Source organism: Sparus aurata, chromosome 2, assembly GCF_900880675.1.
Source record: "Sparus aurata chromosome 2, fSpaAur1.1, whole genome shotgun sequence".
In the NCBI taxonomy this organism is placed as follows: Eukaryota; Metazoa; Chordata; class Actinopteri; order Spariformes; family Sparidae; genus Sparus; species Sparus aurata.
The window spans coordinates 7273595-7292657 of record NC_044188.1 but is presented as its reverse complement, the minus strand read 5'-3'; the positions used below and the strand labels follow the sequence as shown (position 1 = coordinate 7292657).

Genomic DNA, 19063 nt, shown 5'->3' with positions numbered 1-19063 from the left:
CCTTCTTCCTCGAGGAGACAAAGAAGTATTGATTTCTAAATCAACAATGGTTCTGTAGCTTTTCATCTTTCTCTGTGTAGTGTGCTGACATAAATGTGGAGGACCTGGGTTAAGGGCAGCAAGTTTGTATGGTGTAAGGGCCACATATCTGGCAGAGGAACAGAGGGGAGGTAATATAGCAGTCAGGGATATAATGACACTCAGTGCTAGAGTGCAGACACAGGACAGGATAGGGTTTCTGTCTCTTTCCTTTCCTCTCACCCATCACTCACCGTAACTACTACACCGCTGGAAAAAAAATGCTAGTCAAAACATTGTGACAGAGTTTCTGTGTGAAGCGGGTAGGCGGTCAGTGTGTTGATGAATTAAATGTGATATAACATGAAATTTAAGAACAGTTTCATGTTAACAAATAAGATTTTGTCCACTTCCAAAAGACAAGGCTTGTCCAATCAATTGACTATTGTTACTTCTCACTCACCAAGTTTGATTAATTTGTTTACTCTGGAAAATTACTGTTTTCTACATTTAAGTTTACAATGCCATGATCTAATAGCAGGATCAAGAATTACAACTTTTCACAGTCCTGTATAGTGCTTAACTCTGTTGATAAGATTAGGACACTGCCTTTTTGTAAGTGCCATTTCTGCTTGATTGCTGGTACATCCCTCTTTTGTAAGACACAAATAAAAATGCTTGCACTTCATTAGACTAATAATGTGAAGAATTTCACCCATCAAGTGGCATTAAGGTTAAAGTTTCCAACACAAGAGTGAGTGGTTTTTCAAAACTCAGTCCCTAATGAAGCTGCAGCTTGCCGTTTATTATCATACATTTGCCCCAATCAGTCACCGGCAACCAAGCATCCTGTTTGAGTGTCTGACAGAATATAACAACATAAGAAATGTCTTCAAAATAAAAAATATCTCTTCATCATTTAGCAGAGTTCAGACTTGCCTCAAAACACTCAGGATTTGTTTTTAAGCCTCACAATGCTTCCTCTTTGTAGTTTGCAATTTAAGAGTTGTGACAAACTTCAGTTGTTGGAAGCTAGGTGGCCTGCATTTTCTAAAAAACTTTCATTAGACTTTTTTTCTAAACTGAAGCGCCTGTCTTTCATCTAGACCTTGCATCTGGAAGTGATTAAGCGTCAAACCATTCAAGGAGGAAAGGGTTCCAGAAAAGGAGAAATGAGCACTGAGGAGAGATATTGTGCAGCTAAAGAAAAGAGGTAGTAAAGCCGAGTGGAGTGGAAGCAGTATTCAAGATCAGCCATGCAACAGCACTCTTTCAGCTTTCATATTATCTGTGAAAGTTAATTAAGCTCAAATCATTGAAATAATGATGACAAAAAGACCATCTGAGGGCAAAAAAGTAGGGTAGCTGCTCTATATAAATATTCTTGTATGGTACTACTGTGTGTCTGCAAACAAGCCTGAGGTCATCAAGAAGGAATGTGACTTAGCACCTTGAAAACAACTTTGAGGTGTTGTTAAAGCCCCCTGGTGTGTACTAACCCTGTCAATACTTGATATGAGCCATGATCCCAACAGGTAAACTGGGAGACTTTGATTTGTACCTCCTATTCAAAATGTCCTATAGGAGGACAAAAGAAAAAATGAAAAAGTTGTAATATGATTCAATTTAATTTTGAGAAATATGAGGGTGTAAAGGTTAGTGGGGGGTCCTGGGAAAGGCCTTCCTGCCAGACATGTTGCTAACCTTGATGCAGGCTCACGGCAGGGGAGGACTTTACCATAATGTGCAGCATTTACTACCGCTGACAAACTCCTCACACAATATCGGAGATAATTCTCAACGACGGCTTTACTCTGGTTGGAAAAATAAACATGACAAAAACTCAACTGGAAGCGTAAGCACACTGGTGTGCGTGGCATTAACCCTCTGCCACCTGGAATGACAAAGGCAACTCAGTAACCCATCTGAGAGGCTCCTGCTTAAAACATTAGCCTGTTTATTTTCCAAAGGTCAAATGGGAGAAACCAACCTACCACTATTTTCTTATGCATGCTGACCGCTACTTAGCCAATGGAAAGAAAGCAAAGAGAAAATTACTGGTTTGAGAAATTTGCATTGAAGAATAATAATTTTGAATGACAACGTCAAAACATGATGTGGAGGTTAGAGAATCTTTTTAAACGTGGGTTGGAGGAGCATTTTACTTCAGCTTAATATTTCTAATGGAAGTAAAATTGTTTGCCATTTGTGGCCTTGCAGTAATTCCATGAATAAAAGTCAAATCTGGAACATAAACACACTTGACTTTTATTTTCAAATGGCACAATGTCAATTAAATGCTAATTTATATCATAATGACTTATGCAAATGCACAACTCTGCAATATAAAAGCAGCATTTTCACACTTGACATGACATGATGACTGACTCGCACATTATTCTACATCAGCACACACTGTTGAGGGTCACAGAGTACCTCTGAAGTAACCTCCAATAAACCCACAGCACCACAAAAGTCACCAGTAAAGCTAGTTGAAAGCCTCTGAGACCTGCCCAGGGTCCAGTGTGGGAGGTGAACTGATGCTAGGAGCTTGCTGAGGAGATCCACTCTCACAAGACTTCCACAAGGGGAGGTAACCTCACATCAGACACCCATGGAGCCGGGCCTGTCAGGCTCTAGCTTGGCTTTGTTTCAACTAGTCATCCCTTTCACAGCCATCCAATAGCCGTGCTGAGCGCTGGTCTGCTGAGGCAGGCCGGGCGGTGGATCCCAGGGTCTGGGTAGGTGGGAGGGGAGCTAATATGAACCATGCACAGCGTGTGGGGGTGCAGGAGCACTGATGTGGGCTAGGCTAGTGCTACAGCTGCCTGCAGTGGGTGGGAGAATGCCCACTGAGCATGGCATGCACAAACACAGCGCAGATGCAGTTGCAGAGCCAGATTGGACCCTGGTTCCCAGAGATCCACAAGTCTGTTTGATGAGACTATTCAATGGTGGAGTTGTCCTCTCTTCTCTCGTCTACAGTGCAGGCTGTACTACATTCACATTCACACTGTGATCAAGCTGTCTTCCTATACCTTTCTGATCACAACTGGCATCCATCAATAGAGAACTAGTGGAGTCATAATTGCCTAAAACCCTCTAGGAGACCACACCATGGATTCATATTGTTCATTAGAGACATTCAAAGCGTGTACCGTGCAACCACATGCTAATTTTATCATTCAGTGGTCAACTCAAAGCAGAACATAATCACTGATAATGAATAACACACTAGAGACTTCAGATTAAATTGTCTTGTCTGCATTTATAGTTTGGCCGATCATGAAGCAGATCTCTCTTTTCCGCTTCAATATTCCATCATGGAGGATTTAAAATTACTCTCCTCTACACACAGAATCACATGCAGATGCAGACTCTGCAACACATATGGACAATGACACACACACACACACACACATTGTTCACTTTGTGTGCATTTGTAGTGTTGCTCCTGAGGCTCGGCTGAGGTCAGCAGTTAGACTGGGATGGATTGGTCAGGTTTCCAAGCGCAGCAGGGGGAGCCAGATCTGTGGTGTGGCAGGAACTTGAGTCTTCCAAAGCTCTGCAGCCATTACTTTACAGCACCAGTAGGGTCCTTATGAAATACGAAGACCTCATCCTTCAGAGGACAGGACATGGGAAATGCATTGCACAAGAGGAAGCTTCCAGAAAACACTGACATTTTTAGGTATATAGGAGAGATTTTAATTGCCACCCAGTATGACAGACATGTTTACTGACAGCTGCACTGCCATTGTAATTTCATTTAAGCTTGCTGGTAAACACTAATTAAACCAGGCAGCTTGGAAAGCAGAGACTGTTTTGTGAGTATTGTGTCACTACACACGTGTAGTTGCTTATGTTGAGTGTCTGAGCCTGTCCAGTCTCATTGGAGGCTCACACAAATAAGCTCCTAACAGGAAGATCTTCTATACACGCAGCAAAGCAAGTATGAGATCCTTTGAACACAATAAAGGTATCTCAATTTATTTTTTTGTGTGTGTAATAATACACCATTTGACATCGATAGATTGCATTTTCGATTCAACAAACATGGTCCTACATGATTTCAGTGATAGTATTTCAAAGAGGAGCTGGTGTCTTTAAGGTTGGTACTTGAAATAGCTTGACAGAACCACTTGTTTCAATGATGTAAAATGTAAATAAGTCAATAGATCATCAGCACAGTGCTTACATGATACTCTAAATGCATTAGGCAGTGGCTCCACTAAGTGACAGCTCACGTCATTACTCAGTTTCTTCACCCCAGGCAGTGGCTGCTCCCCATAATGATGACACTGACCGACTCTCCTGTTGCGACGTAGCTTGGAGACAATTTAGCTTGGACATAACTCTGCTGCCATGTGGCACCAGCATTTCATTTAATGTTCCCATTGTGAAGAAATCAGTAAACCTATCAGCCATTCTCCTAGGAGACTAAGAGCTTCATGTTTCCAATGAAATAAAGACTATTTATTTACACAGTTAACAGTATGTTTAGAGAATTTAATGCTCAGTTGCTTTAATAAAAGTGATGACATCCCAACCCAGTGTTATTTATCATTTCATTTGCCTGTCCAAAGGCAATAAAAAAGTCTGACATCCTCTACAAATAAACAGTTCGCTGTGTTATTAATGACAAAAGGTTTACCAAAACAGTGCACGTCTTCAGCAGGCAGTTCTTACACAGTCTGCAGGACAGATTTCAGCAGCATTTCTCAGTCCTCTCTCTCACATCTCCCTGACAGATGAAATCTGATCAGATTGGAACCAATGAAGCTGTCCGCATCAACAGCTTCAGCTTCGCTTGAGCCTTACGTGTGTAGCTGAGAGCAAGTGGATTATTAGGTTTGAAGATAATCGTGCATGCCCTCAAGAGTTTTCTGACAAGGTGATGGACTCTCTGAATTTCATCATACATATTAAATGTTCCAAGATATCACTGTAAGTCTACAGATTAGAACAGGGTGATTGCAACCCATCTCCAACAGCCATAGCTTTAGGTGTTATTCAGACCAAATCAGGTTTTGCAGCGATTAGTGCAGGGTTGGGTGAAGGGGAGAAGAAGAGTATCACAGTTTGCTACAAGTCTGCAGAGTATTTCTCCTCCCCTGCTGGTGCAGTCTCCTGGCAGCACGATGTAACAACATAACATCAAGCAACATAACAGAAACTCAGAGCAACAGAAACTCAGAGCAATTTAGCAGACCTTTGATTGTTTGTGTCTTTTTGGCTGATATGACATGTCACGTCAACCATATGACAAACTAGTGTCTAGTGACTAATGACTGGAGTCATTTTCTTAATTAGGTATAAACTTTCCGGTCTGTTCGCCTGCTTATGTGACTGGCCACCGTAGTATGACTTCAACTTTCGCTGCGTTGTCGCTGCCCTTCTTTGTGGCAGCCCCCCTGTGGTCCACATCACCGCAGCCTAAACACACGCCAGTCTTCCCATTCATTTTGAATGTGGGTACACACGAAATGAATGGGGGGAGGGGGGCTGGTCTTTTCACCGCAACACCTGATTTGGTCTGAACGAAGCCTTACTGCGCCGGTCTGTAGTAGTGTAATCAGTTCTGAGGGAACAGAAAAGAATCAGTCTCTAATGTCGCTCTCTGCACGGCGAGGAAGAGGAGAGGGGGTGGGTGTGGGGGTGACTGAGGGCATTGGGGTCATAAAGGCCTACTGGAACCATACACATAAACACACGCTGTCACTTACTGATAAACATTGCAAACAAATGAAGACTGCCCAGGCAGGGTTCTGGCGTGCACGCGGTTTCGTCTGTTTAACTGTAACCCCGGTCCTGAAGGAAGTCATCCCTGGTTCAGACATGCGTTAGACACAAAGACAACACTCCCTGGCAATGGAAACCGTCCGGAGAGCTGAGTGTCTGTTTGGATCTCTTTCTTTTGTTTCATCGAGTCGCATAATTGCGTGTCAACAGAGATTCATCCTGAGCAGACAGAGAATCGTGTACAGACAGATGAGTGCACACAGAGACACACACACACGCAATATGTACGGTAACTTTCCAAACAGTTCCCTGCCAACAACAAACAACAGCTGTTCCTCACATAAAACTCTGGCTCTGTCATGCGAAGATGGATGGAGAAGCTGGCGCTCTGTCATCGTTACACCTTTTATCTTGTTTTTTAAACTTTCTGGAAAATGTGATAATGAGATTTTCCATATCGCCACATGTAAATCTACGTCACCTCCTAATCTGAAACACTTTCTGTTATGTTGGAGTCCATTTCCTCTTTGAAAAGTTCAATATGGTTACTATGAGATATTTCTGTGTTTACCATCTGAGATGTTCGCTCTGATTCATGAGCAGTTTTTTTCATCACACACATTCTTTTGAGCCTCCAAAGCAATAGGTGGGTTTCATTTCCTCGCCGGGATATTTATTTAGTTCTCGGCAAAATATTTAGGTGATAGGGTAATTATATTTTATCTTGTATACATGTCCAGTCCTCTCCTTCATGTGATTCATTTCAAACAACCCTTTCTGAGTATACATAAGGTAGTCAGTGAGCACTTCAGTTGTTTCTCAGACCAAAAGGGACTTGAACAGTAAACATGTCCTCCGCGAGATTACACTCACGCAAGCTCCTAAAAAGAACACACACAAGTCTGAATTAAACATATCTAATCTATCTGAAAGATATAAACCTGTTTGGGTTACACAAAAGCTGAGCTGTAGCCAGGACTTCCCCTGATGATCCCCATGGTATACTCATACACACCTCAAATTTACCTCACACACTCCCTGACAGCACTTATCCACAAGCCTAAGTCTGTTCATTGATTACATTTCCTGCTTTCTGCTGGGCAATAAGACTTACATAGGATGGGGTTGTTATCATCAAGTGTCTGGATATTCACTTCAGTATTAATTGCTTGGCCAGCTGTGTAAGAGAAAGCCTTCTGTTCTGTGTGCATCTGGTGGAAAGAGGCTCAGCATCTACAAGCTTTCTACTCAGCTGGTTTTAGCAGATCAGAGGATTTAACGTACTTTTGTGTCTGTTGCTGTTAGTTTGCTAGAGCACACTATTAAAGGGACAATTCACCCAACTTACAGAAACACACATTCAACCATTTACTTATACTGGTGTCAACAATTTGTATTATAAACTTCTGTATACCCACGACTGTTGGCAGTGGTAGAGGTCAGGATGACAGGTATCGCAAAATTGAATTCTAAACTTTGCCGTAATTTATCAAGTAATGATGTATATCAATATATTCATATTAATATGGTTCGCTTTTCATTACATTGAGACTTGATAGAAATTTCATCAGATTAAATGCTCTCTCGTTATGGCTCTTCTATACAAAATACATTTACATACAGGATATTGCATCTTTTTCATTATATTGTGCTCAGACCATGCGTCAACTGTCGTTTTGTTTCAGGCACTAGCTCCAACAGTAAAGAGAAAGCGGGGCCCATTTCTCAGGCAAGACCTACAGTAGTAGCCTACTAGTCAGGTCTGTACTCATGGGGAGCAGTAAGGCTTGACCAAAAGAACAACAATGACCTGCAAGGTAACAGGTGAAGGGCTAGGGGCCTTAGTAGACTCACCCCTGGCTACAAAAACTGACTGTGTCCCATTAAGATTCCTCATATGAATGGGGGGATTTTCAATAAAGCTGTGAGGAAGACAGAGTATGATTGAGGCTGCAGATAATGCATATAGAGGCATGCAGAGGTCACACCTAACAGAGTTGTTTTGCCTTTGCTACGCCTTACTGTGCAAATATATACTTTGATAAGAGCTTTATCTGGTTTTTCGCTGAAAATAAGGGAAGGGTTTCCTTGCAGTATGGAATATCCACCACTCAGAAGACCAAACTAAAAAGGAAAATAAATGTTCCCATAATAAAATTCCTTTGATGAAAAAACACACATGAGGAATGGATCTCTTCACTTAAAGGCACTGAAATTAAATGTAAAAACGCTAATAATTTATCTGCTTGTCAGAGCAAAGACTTTAATGAGCGTGTCCTGAGTGTTGTCTTGCCCTCCACCCAATGCATGCTGGGGAAGGCTACAGGCTCTGTGACCCTGAAGTGGACAGTATAGACAGTGAGTGACTGAAAAATCACACTGAACAAACCACCTTTAATAAAGTATTCTAAAAACTTTAACCAAGTGACTAATTTCTGCCAATATACTGTATGTTTTTTTCCATTTTAGTCTTGTCTCCTTAAACTTTGAAAGTGATCAAAACCAAATATTTCCTTTTGATACCTAAAGAAAAGGCTGAAAACATTCAAGAGACTAAAATTAACTGGTTTAAACAACCATGAGAGATGTCGAGAGGTCTCAAGTGTTGTCCCTGAACCACCTATAAACACAATATATCATGTTTGTGAGAGTTCATGCATCTGTGTGCACGTGATTTACGTACGAAGCATACCTAATGTAATCCAATCAAGCAGAAAGTTCTGGCTTACATGTGAGGTCCTAAGTCACAGGTCAGCCAAATGTCCAGCTGCCCTTTGTGACCTTTGGCCTGACAACCATCTCTCTGTCTTTCATCTGGTAGCCAGCCACCCGCCACTTGTGTCAGGGAGTCATATGAGGTTCTTCTACCTTCATCAATAACCCTGGCAGACAAGTGAATTATGGCACAGGAAAAAGGAAGGGTAATATAAATCACAAATAAATTGGCACCTAACTTTTCCCTGAAGTCTTTTGTGTTTTTCCATGATCCAAGTAAATGTTGTTCTGACTTGCAAATTAAAGACTGCTCTGATGTTCTGAGGTACGGTATTATAGGGCACCCCAGACCGGCAAATGAACTTCAAATAAGCCACGAGCAGTAACCCACTTATTAACAAGAGAGTGAAGCCAAAAGACAACTTTTCATCTAATGCTTTAATACGTTACACTACAATTCTGCAGCATTCACTCTCTGTCATTTAGATGTTGGATTCAATGCTTCATCGGTTGCGCTGAAACCCCATTTCCAGCCATCCTGTGTGTTTCATTTCGTCTCAATTTGTGGCTACTTGTTCTGTGAGTGATGAAAAATCCTGGAGCAAACTGAACAAACTGCACTGAGCTTAGCTGACCTCAGGAACAGAGCAGAGAAACATCATCATTAAAATTGAATGCATTCATCACACACATAGAGGAGGTGAACAGGTCACCGTCTATCATCTCCTTATCTGCAGACACACTCAGTGAGTTCAATGTGAACTTTCGCTGTAAATTTGGCTATGGTAGGACATTGTTCTAACAAAACATATGTCATGGCGCTGTTCATCTCAAATCCTTTCTTGTGTGCGAACAGATAATCAGCTGCCAGCACAGTTCCATCATCATCATTCTCCTGTAAGCACCGCACTCCGAAGATTTCCTCATCATCAGTCATACTGTACCTTCAACTGGAAGCCAAAATATTTCTGTCTGCTGATGTCAGTATCTCTCTCTCTCCTCTCTCATTTGATCCACAGGAGCATACCGGATGCTTTCTCAACTCCAATAATGCTGATCCACCCAAATTCTTGAGTCAGAGATCTATTTTTAACAAGCTAGTAACAACTGCTACGTCTCTGCGACTGACTGTGTGACATTTTACATGCAAATGAAATGATAACACAGTGGAATAAAAATCACTGCAACCCAGTTAATGCTGAGCTGCCAAACTGTACTGACAGCTCAATTAAGCTTTGGAAACTTGTGAATGTCGACGCAACTTTTTCAAGAATGTAAGTCAGTAATCCAAAACAACCTGACTCGTAATGCCGATGTACAGAATAATTGAATTTGTAGTTTTGCATATTCTCTGCCACACAATACTTTGCTCTACCTCCACTCACCTGCAATGAATTGACAAACACAGCATGTTTATTTTACATCTGAGCTTCAACTTCAACTAACAGGTCATTAGTAATGTATAAAAAATCTATCCAAATCCAAAGCATGGCGGTGTCTTTAGGACATGGACAGCATGCTGTTTCCTGGTTTCTTTCTATACAAGAGAACATTCAATATGTATATGTCATGTCATGTCATCGTCCGTAACCGCTTTATCCCTTTCCATGGGGTCGCGGGGTGTTGCTGCTGGAGCCAATCCCAGCCATCTCCGGGCGAGGGCAGGGCACTCCCTGGACAAGTCGCCAGCTCATCGCAGGGCCCTCCCTGATGAGCAACATGGGGTTCAGTATCTTGCTCAAGGACACTTCAACATGCAGCTCAGCCCAGCCCGGAGCTGGGATTTGAACCAGCGACCTTTCGATCACTAGCCGACCTGCTCTACCCGCTGAGCTACAGCCGCCCCCTGAATATGTATATATGTTTTTTTTTTTATTCTGAATGAATAAATGAGCTTATAAATGAGGCACAAAATCAAATTGAAAAAGTATATTTCACGCTTCATTGATGTGCACCATTTGTAGGATAACCAAATAACATGAGGCAGAGCCTGCTACAAGCTACTGGCAGTTGTACTGTGTATGGCAGAGAAACTCATTACTCTACATTAGTTTTTGTGTCTCGCAAACGCTATTGTTCAGTTGAACAAATTATTTATAGTTATGCATATTAGTCTTTCAAACATGCCCATAATAGTAAAACAAATTAGCCCATTAAAGCAGTGGTAGAGGACATTACACAGGCATTGAATGGGTTAATGTATCATATCCTGCTGGGAGACCCTCGGCACTAACCTCTGCGACTCTCTGTTGAGCGCTTTGACTCTACACCCCTGCGACAATGGCAGAAATAAATCACGGTTTGATTCCTGAGGAAAGATTTATCGGAGGAGTGGAATGTGTCACCGGGTGTAAGGACGGCCTGACCTAACAGACACAACAACAGTCAAAGGTCGCCATTTCTCTTCCTTGTCTATCCGACTGGGGAAAGAGGAAGGTGGCAAAGTTGTTAGGGTGCAGACTGTGTCCCTCAACTGAAGCACAGAAAAGAAAGGCGAGGACTATAGATCAGTCGTGAACCACACAGGAGGCTGTTTTCAGCTGCAGAGAAAGTAAACGGTAAACTGCGTGAGGTAAATGTAATCTTGTCTAATCTTTTTACATAGCCGCACTCTGATTACATTATGCGAAAGGACACCAAAGGAAAAGTGGCAGCTCCCTTGAGATGGAGCATAACTTTGCTGCTTTTTAATGAGTCAGTTTGGTATTTTGCTCAGTTTTAATATGTTACTCACGAGTCATCTGAAAACCAGACGCTGATTTGGGCAAAATGTGGGCTTCTGAAGTAAAGGGGATGTGACTCCTCTCTCGCAGCTTCTTTTATACGTCGTATTTTTACAGCTTGAAAACATTTTCATTCTTGCCCTTTTCGTTCTGCATCTGCTGTAGCACACCGCGGAGCTGACTATGATCAAATGTGTTTCTCCTAACAGGTATGTCTTCTTGCTTCTACACGGACTAAAGATTAATCCTCATATGGTCTTTATATTAGAGGCAGAAATTTGAACCGAGTCTCTCTGCACCTGTTCCATGAAAAATGGCCAAAACATGTAAGAGGCTGCTCGCTTTGTACTTCAGAAGAGCGTATTCCTGAAATAAAACTGTCAGTATATTTCAAGCTGGATGCTAGTGTAGAAGCCGAGGCATATCCTCATTTAGAGATAACAGCAGCCACAGTGATATTTCAGTATAGGCATACAGGGCAGGTCATGAAAGCAGTCGAGCAGATAAAGGGAAAGGACACAGACCATGACTAGATCAAAGAGAGGTGTATGGGCTGTATAATGACAGGGGCTACTAGGCAATTCAAGTCCTGTAGAAGGGAGGATAAGCTGTCCAAAAGACACATGCAGCCGTGTCTTACGTTTCTGGTGCATTTCTGAAATGGGAGAAGAGCCAAGACGAACACAGAGAGGCTGCCCTGGGGTCACTGGTTTCAGGGGTATTGGATGAGCTGGTGCGAGGAGCAGAGCAGCTCTAAGCCAGCAAGACAAAGGTCGACGTGAGGAAAGATTAACTAAATAAACAACCCAATTAAAATAAACTGCAGTCACAGATTGAGCTCGAGATGAAAAGAAAGAAGAGGGTCGCTGAACTCTTTTGCCAGCATTATTTTTCACTTGTCTCCATTTCCAGCACTAAGCGATGTACTTCAAAACTGAAACCGAGCGGCTCTGAAAGTGCAGGGTTCGTTTTGAGGCTCGAGGAGAAGATAAATGTGACCCAGTTGAGTATAACAGTAGGAGAGCAACTGTGAAGGAGAAACAGACGGAGCACATGGCACCCCTGTGGAGCTGATTAACCCTGCCTCATGACACAACAGTCTTCGTGAAAAACATTACAGCTAGCATTACAGATCACATGCAGCAGAGTATTGTCTGAGATTTTAAAGCTTGAGTGATGGTCCTATCCATTATTGCACTTCCTGGATTTGATTATCAGTAGGAAACCATCAAATTTGGGATGTGGCATGGAAAACCTCTGCGATTCTTTCTCATATAAGCATCTCGCTCACATGGCAGGGTAGCAAAATTATGGTTTGAACCCTATTATGGTTAGAAAAACTGCTGATGTGTACGCTTTATTGGAAGCACTGGGATTGGAAAATAAAGCCACATTAAAGAACACCAACAACGCTCGAGATAATACATAACCATTATGCGACCGCATGCTTATGGTTTCAGTCTGAGGTTCCTTTCTGAAAATTTGAAGTGAATGTTTGTGTTGATGTTCTATGTTCTGTTGTATTGACTTGGGTCTAAAAACACAGCAAACTGATCTGAGATCGTCCGCTGTAAAGTAATTTTCATGTAATCTTTTAAGAAAACATCTGCCCGTCGTACTTGTCTAAAAGTGTAAAAGGGTACATTGTATGACGACGCCAGGGGCAAACTCGGTACTCTTTTACAAAGAAAGGAAACAGGGAAAAAAAGTGTGAGGAAAAAGTGGGGTAAAGTAAAGCCAGTCTGAGAAAAAACACTAATCCTCCAACCCCCTGTTCCCAGTTTCCTCTGAGGCTGGGGCCTTCCAGGGCTCATTCAGCAACAACTATACAATGTTTTCCTTCCCTTTAACAGATTACATCAGCACACTCGAGTCTATTCCCTCCAACTACAAACAGTTGCCGTATCTAACAAAAGTGTCTTTAACTGTGGCTGCCGCTGTGAGGGGCCCTGCCTTCACACACATGTGGGAAAACAAAAAAAACACAACCTGAGATAGCACAGGTCACCGCAACGTGCTACCAAAAGATGCATTATCAAGAAGCATTTTTTACAGATGCATTGGAAATTCTCAACTGTGAAATGCTGAGTCCACCAATCCAGCAGGACCACATACCAGGCATGCAAACATTTTCATAAACTCCTGAATGTGCGGTAATGAGGGATTAGAAGTTGCCTTCTTAAAGCAAATCAAGAGTGTTTTAGTAGTTCATAGCAGAACAGAAAAATGGAACAAAGAAAACATTTTGTAATCCAAAAAGCCAATGGGAAACGGGAACTGTGGATTATTGGCAAGTCATGGGATCTCTCAAACGTTGCTTCACCAGCGTAACTTAAGCTCATTTGATGGGTTAAAGATTCAGATGTCACATGATAGACTCTTTGGGGGAGAAACCGGCTCTGTGTGTAGCGAAACGATAAGCTGATCAACCACTCCTCAAAGGGATTAAATCTAATTTCTTCGGGGCTAAAGCTAAGAGAGGGGAACTAGTAAAACTCAGTATACCAGCTGCATGGTCAAAATTGAACTCCTACGAACTCTTGTGTTGTACATTATTAAAGGGCAACTCCAACAACTTGAAACATTAATGTGTGTTTGCAGGTCTTGGGAAGTGCTGCTGCACATGTGAACAAAGGCAGTATAAAGCCTTTTGTGGCTCCAGAGGAAGCTGCATGTAATCTGCATGAGAACTGTCTCCAGTGATGTCACTCAGTGGCCAGGTTGCATTGTGGGTATTGTATGCATCTGGCTTTGAAAAGCAGGCCACTGGTGCAGCACTCTTCTAACACTTTTAAACTTATTATGGACAGTTTCAAAACAAATGTTCCTACTTCAGCATCAGCAGAAGCACAGATAGCCCCTTTCATATTTCACACACTTCTTCTTGTTTTTCAAAACCTGGCACTTACTGTACATTACCCACAATGCATCCTCGCTACTGAGTGATCATTGGAGGCAATTTCTGTATCAAATTACATGCACCTTCGTTCAGGTCTACAAAAGGCTTTGAGCTACTTTTTTCACATATGCAGTAGAACGAACCAAGACCTGTAAACACTCTTTAATGTGCAAAACTGGTGGAGTTATCCTTTTAAGTTAGAAAAAATAGGCCTTCTGTTGCTACTCTGATCTGAGACAAATTGGTGTACAAAAAAGAAAGTCACCACCTGCGGCGAAGCGCTATGATTCTGCCCAGCGTGATGTAATGGACAGATTTGCTTCATTTACTGTAAAATAATAAAAAAAATGTTCAGTCATGAAATATTCAGAGAAATTCACCATCAATCTCTGATGTGGCTTTTCGTTTCTAAAAAACCCTCATACCAGCAGCGTTTCAATTTCCTTCTAATGCTGATTCTGATGTGGAAAAGTGCAGATGATGACCCAAAAATATCAACTCTGAGCAAAAGCTTCAATCACCGTGATCAATAATTAATGAGCAATGATAACAGCATTCATTTGCAGCATGAGAATTCGCCATGCCAACAAGCTGTTTAAGTTATGGTGGGTGATGAGTGCTGCCTTTCCTTCAGCCCCATTAAGCCGTTTTGTGGGGAAGCATTCATTTCTTTGCCAAACACTCGCTCTGGAGATCAAAGCCGCACTTTTAGAGATATTTCACTTTTTGTTCTGCATGCTGTGTGGCCTTTGGTAAAAGGTTTGAAGTACAACACTGTTGAAAAAACACACATCACACATTTGAAGTCTTCAGTCGTATTATTATGAGTTGACTTAAGACCTTTTGGCTGACCAGAAAAAGAGTTTTTTTGTAAGCTTCTCTTTGTTTGATATTTGCTTGCCGTTTGAGGTGGATTTATTTTTTTCACTTTTCTTTTTCTTTTTTTTTTTTTTGAATGACAGACGGATTATTTGTAGACATTCCAGGAAATCTTTCAAGGCAGAATGAAACTCATTTCTACACACAGTACAGCCTGGTACCTTGAGTGTGGTAAGTAAGTAAGTAAGGACATTTAGGATCTGCTTAGTAATGTAAAAGTTAACAAAAACAGAGAGTGCAGTGATATTAAAACATACTCCTAAAAAAACTTCCAGAATCTCCTCGACATTACATTTTTTCCTGCTGCTTTCATCATTCAGTGGTGTCTTAGATAGGTGTCACTCTAGAGACAATGACGAGACGGGTGAAGGGGTGGCCATAAGCTTTCCCAGACCCGACCTCAGCCGAGGACTGTGTTTATGAGGTGCTTCTGAGATGTGATGATGTCACACACCGGCTGTGAAAACATGTTAGGCGGCCACTCCATTGACCCTAATGAGAATATTAGCAATGAACACTGAGCAGTGAGGAAATGTGCTGCAGGAGCAGGCGGAGTGGATCTGAGTGTGTGGCCTGTTATCATCACCCCCCATACAGACGTAATACCAGAGATGGGTAGTACCAGATGCCACCAGAGCCACTTCAAGACAAACTCTCATCTAGTAAAGTGACTAATACTGGACTAAAAACGTAATAATCTTCAGCTAAATGATACAAAACTGTCCTCTAAAGATCACCTTAAATAGATACTGTAAGATATAAGATGAAGCTCTAACCAAACTTCACTTCAAATACATCGCACTGCTTTGTTTCTCCCATTCAAGAGAACTGCATGAAGTGTAAATGTTCTATAACTCACACTTTTAAATTACATTTAGGATTAGAATTATGCATATCTAAGAGCGTGGGCGCTTTAGAGTGGCAGCTTCCACTTCATTTAGTCCGCCTGAGCTCCACCACGCTCCACCTCTTTGCCCATTTTTTGATTAGCCAGAGGTTAGATGGAATCAGGCAGTGCCAAGATGATGACGTCAAGGAGACTACATCCATCTTTTATATAGTCGATAAACTGTATAGTCTCTGTGCATGATATGATAATAATTCATGAGAGCTGACCTTTACCTGCACGGCTAAAAGCCTTTCCTGATCTCTCGACAGAAAGTCCAAAAATTATGTCAGCAAGGGAAATAGAGGAAGAAATATTTACCCTGGTCATGCCTCAGGGGTGGGCTGACAGAACCATTTAATACTGATTCAAAGTCAGGTTTGTCAAAACATGTTATACAATGAATATTTCATCATGCATAAATGGGGAAACTAATTTTTTTTTCTCTGCACGGTTGACACAACAGCACGTGGGGAATCTGACCTGAAGTCTGCCTTGAAAGAGACTTGCACCTGCACAGAGCGCTGCGTATCTTTCACATCTTACACACAGTACAGTATGGTCTATGTTGGATACCACAGACACACAGTAGGCACATGTATTTATCTGAGGGTTTTGTAAATCAGACAGCCTCAAGAGGATTATATCAGTATTCAGATTCTGTAGATAAAAGTTTACATTTAACAGCAATATTTAGGTTTTCTCTGTTTAGAATTCAAAGAGGAAGTCACATTAGCTGTGACAACTGTTTATCTTGCTGCGACTTTGACACATCAATGAGAAGAAACTGTTTCACATCCACTTTGATCTTTGTCATGCATAGTGTGCAGTCTGAACCCGTGTTCAGATGTGATTATTTGTATAAAGCGGAGCAGGAGGATAATAGAATCGTGGCAGAACATGTATGTGAATTAATCCTGTCCATACACGTGGCTCCAGCAAGAGGAAATCTGGACTTTGTATTGCCTTTGTTATTTTACCTTCTTTCAGTGTACAATCCTAAATCTACCACTGACCTCTGCGCTTATTCAGGTGGAGATGTACTTTGTGTCTTGTGTTTGCTTGTTGCTTTATTTTTTTCATCAGCCCAAATCCAACCGAAATATTATCTGTTTAAGAGGGATATAATTGATCAACAGAAAATCGTCAAAGCTGTTCATTATTTTTTGTATGTATTTCACATTTAGATGATTGGATGAACCATCTGTCTATCTGTCCAACTCTTACCGAAGCCATTAAACAGAAGAGCGAATACATCATCTCCAACGGGAAAAGCCTCCAGTGTGGTTTTTGCTCTTCTCTCAGTGAAATATACTCCCCTTGGCTGATAGGACTGGCGCCATAGCAGCGTCTACGCTAACATCTTAGGGAGCCATTAATGTCGTTTCCAAACAAACAATAAAATAAAACTTTGGGAGATTTGGGAAAATTCAGGAGACCTGAGACTGTGAATCCAGCTACCTCACAATGTAATAGGCCCATGTAGTTTCTATGATGTACATCTTTTACATGTAACAAAATAATCTCAGCTCAGTCCACCTTCGACTCTTCTTCAGAGTTGGCTCAGGTGTCGGCATTTGACTTTTATGTTGTTTGTAAAGATATATTTTATAAGATTACTATTCAAAAGATAATCTATCCAAAGATTGATTTTCTTCATGTATATCACACTTGAAGTAGGAAAGTCTATCCCAGGTTTACACAAAACATAACTTCGTAAGGTAAGTCCAAGGCTGTGAACATGCGTTCCACTAAAAACACGACACCTGCAAACCATTGTTGTCTTTCAGATACTTTCAGCTCATTTAAACATTTTCACCAAACACAGAGTCACACTCATCAGCTTCACACCTGGGTCGGAGCTGTTTTGAAAGCAAACACTCCCCCATCAATGTGTCTCTGTGTGATCACCACAGCTGTTTAGATTACAGAGAGACACTTGCTAGGTTACTATAAGGCAGCTATAGGTTGGGATAGTAGCTATAGGTGTCAGGTACCGTGAACTATGAGGCTCCATCCCTCCGGATTCTGGACCCATTTGTTTCTAATACGTTTTCCGGTGGGATCATGCGAAATGATAAATGCGTTTTTTCTCTAACTGACATTTTTATGATGTACATTTTAAACAGTAGATCGTTGGTGGGTTGTACGTGCTCTTTCCACCCCAAGTGTGGTGTGACTTAAAAATCACCACCAGGGGAATAAAGCCTATGCACTACTCCCATCTTGATGGTGTTGGACACAGAATGCTGAGTTCCTGTAGTAAAAACTTTTTTCACACCTTGCTGGGAAAACAAAAAAGAGGGTTCAGGCTGAGCTATGATGAGTCATTGTCTGCTCTCACTGAAACCAGTGAACCGCTGAGCTCTTTAGAGCACTTCGGCTTATGATTAAAAGAGCACCGCCACACATTGTGCTGCCATGAACTCATTATCCAAAATGTGTAACAAAAGCATATCTCTATGGACTCATACAGATACAAAATTACAGGATAATTCCCCATTAGTCATAAGACATTTTCATGACACATTAACATGTATGCAAATTATGATAAATATGAGAAAAGACCATTGTACTCTGGTGATCCTATTAAAAACCGGCAGGCATGACTCAGGATCCACACACTTTGTGACCATATGGAGTTTTGCCCCACAACAGAGCCTTTTACTCCGGGGGATTAGGACTTTTCCTATCACACAAGCCTACTGGAGGGAGACCAAAGAAGAAGTAAGAGTTCCCCGCCAATCTTATCAAAGGGGAAATTAAACACCATTCCTGTTTTTATGCCGGCTTATTCGAAAAGTAAGATAAAGAGGACAAAACAATGGAAGCAAGATGTCGATTTTCCCACGTATTGTTAGAATTTTCACTTTCTCAGTATGCATTTGTATAAAGTGAAAGCTACGTTTTCTGTGCCTTTGTCCACCAGCACTGTATACATGCTCAGCCTCAATCACATTTAAGTTCCACCACACACACACACACACACACACACACACACACACACACACACACACACACACACACACACACACACACACACACACACACCCAAAGATCTTATGAAACGCTCTTGCACCCAGAGAACTAGAAATTCTCTTGTATGGGCAAGCTGCCCGGGAACTCTGGTTGTAGCACTATGGAGCGAGTAGATCATTTGTCTTTGAGCTGTTGTTCTCCTCCCTAAAGAGAGGTCCAACT

At 41.6% G+C, this 19063-nt stretch overlaps 1 protein-coding gene and 1 long non-coding RNA gene across 2 annotated transcripts in view; one reads left to right on the top strand and one right to left on the bottom strand.

Moving 5' to 3' along the window:
- LOC115571994 (protocadherin-16-like) overlaps positions 1-19063 on the bottom strand; it is an 82562-nt gene that overhangs the window by 26463 nt on the left and 37036 nt on the right. The window lies entirely within an intron of this gene.
- LOC115572001 (uncharacterized) lies at positions 10944-17110 on the top strand. Its single transcript, XR_003982015.1, has 3 exons — positions 10944-11047; positions 15060-15147; positions 16135-17110. It is a non-coding gene; the product is annotated as an uncharacterized LOC115572001 (long non-coding RNA).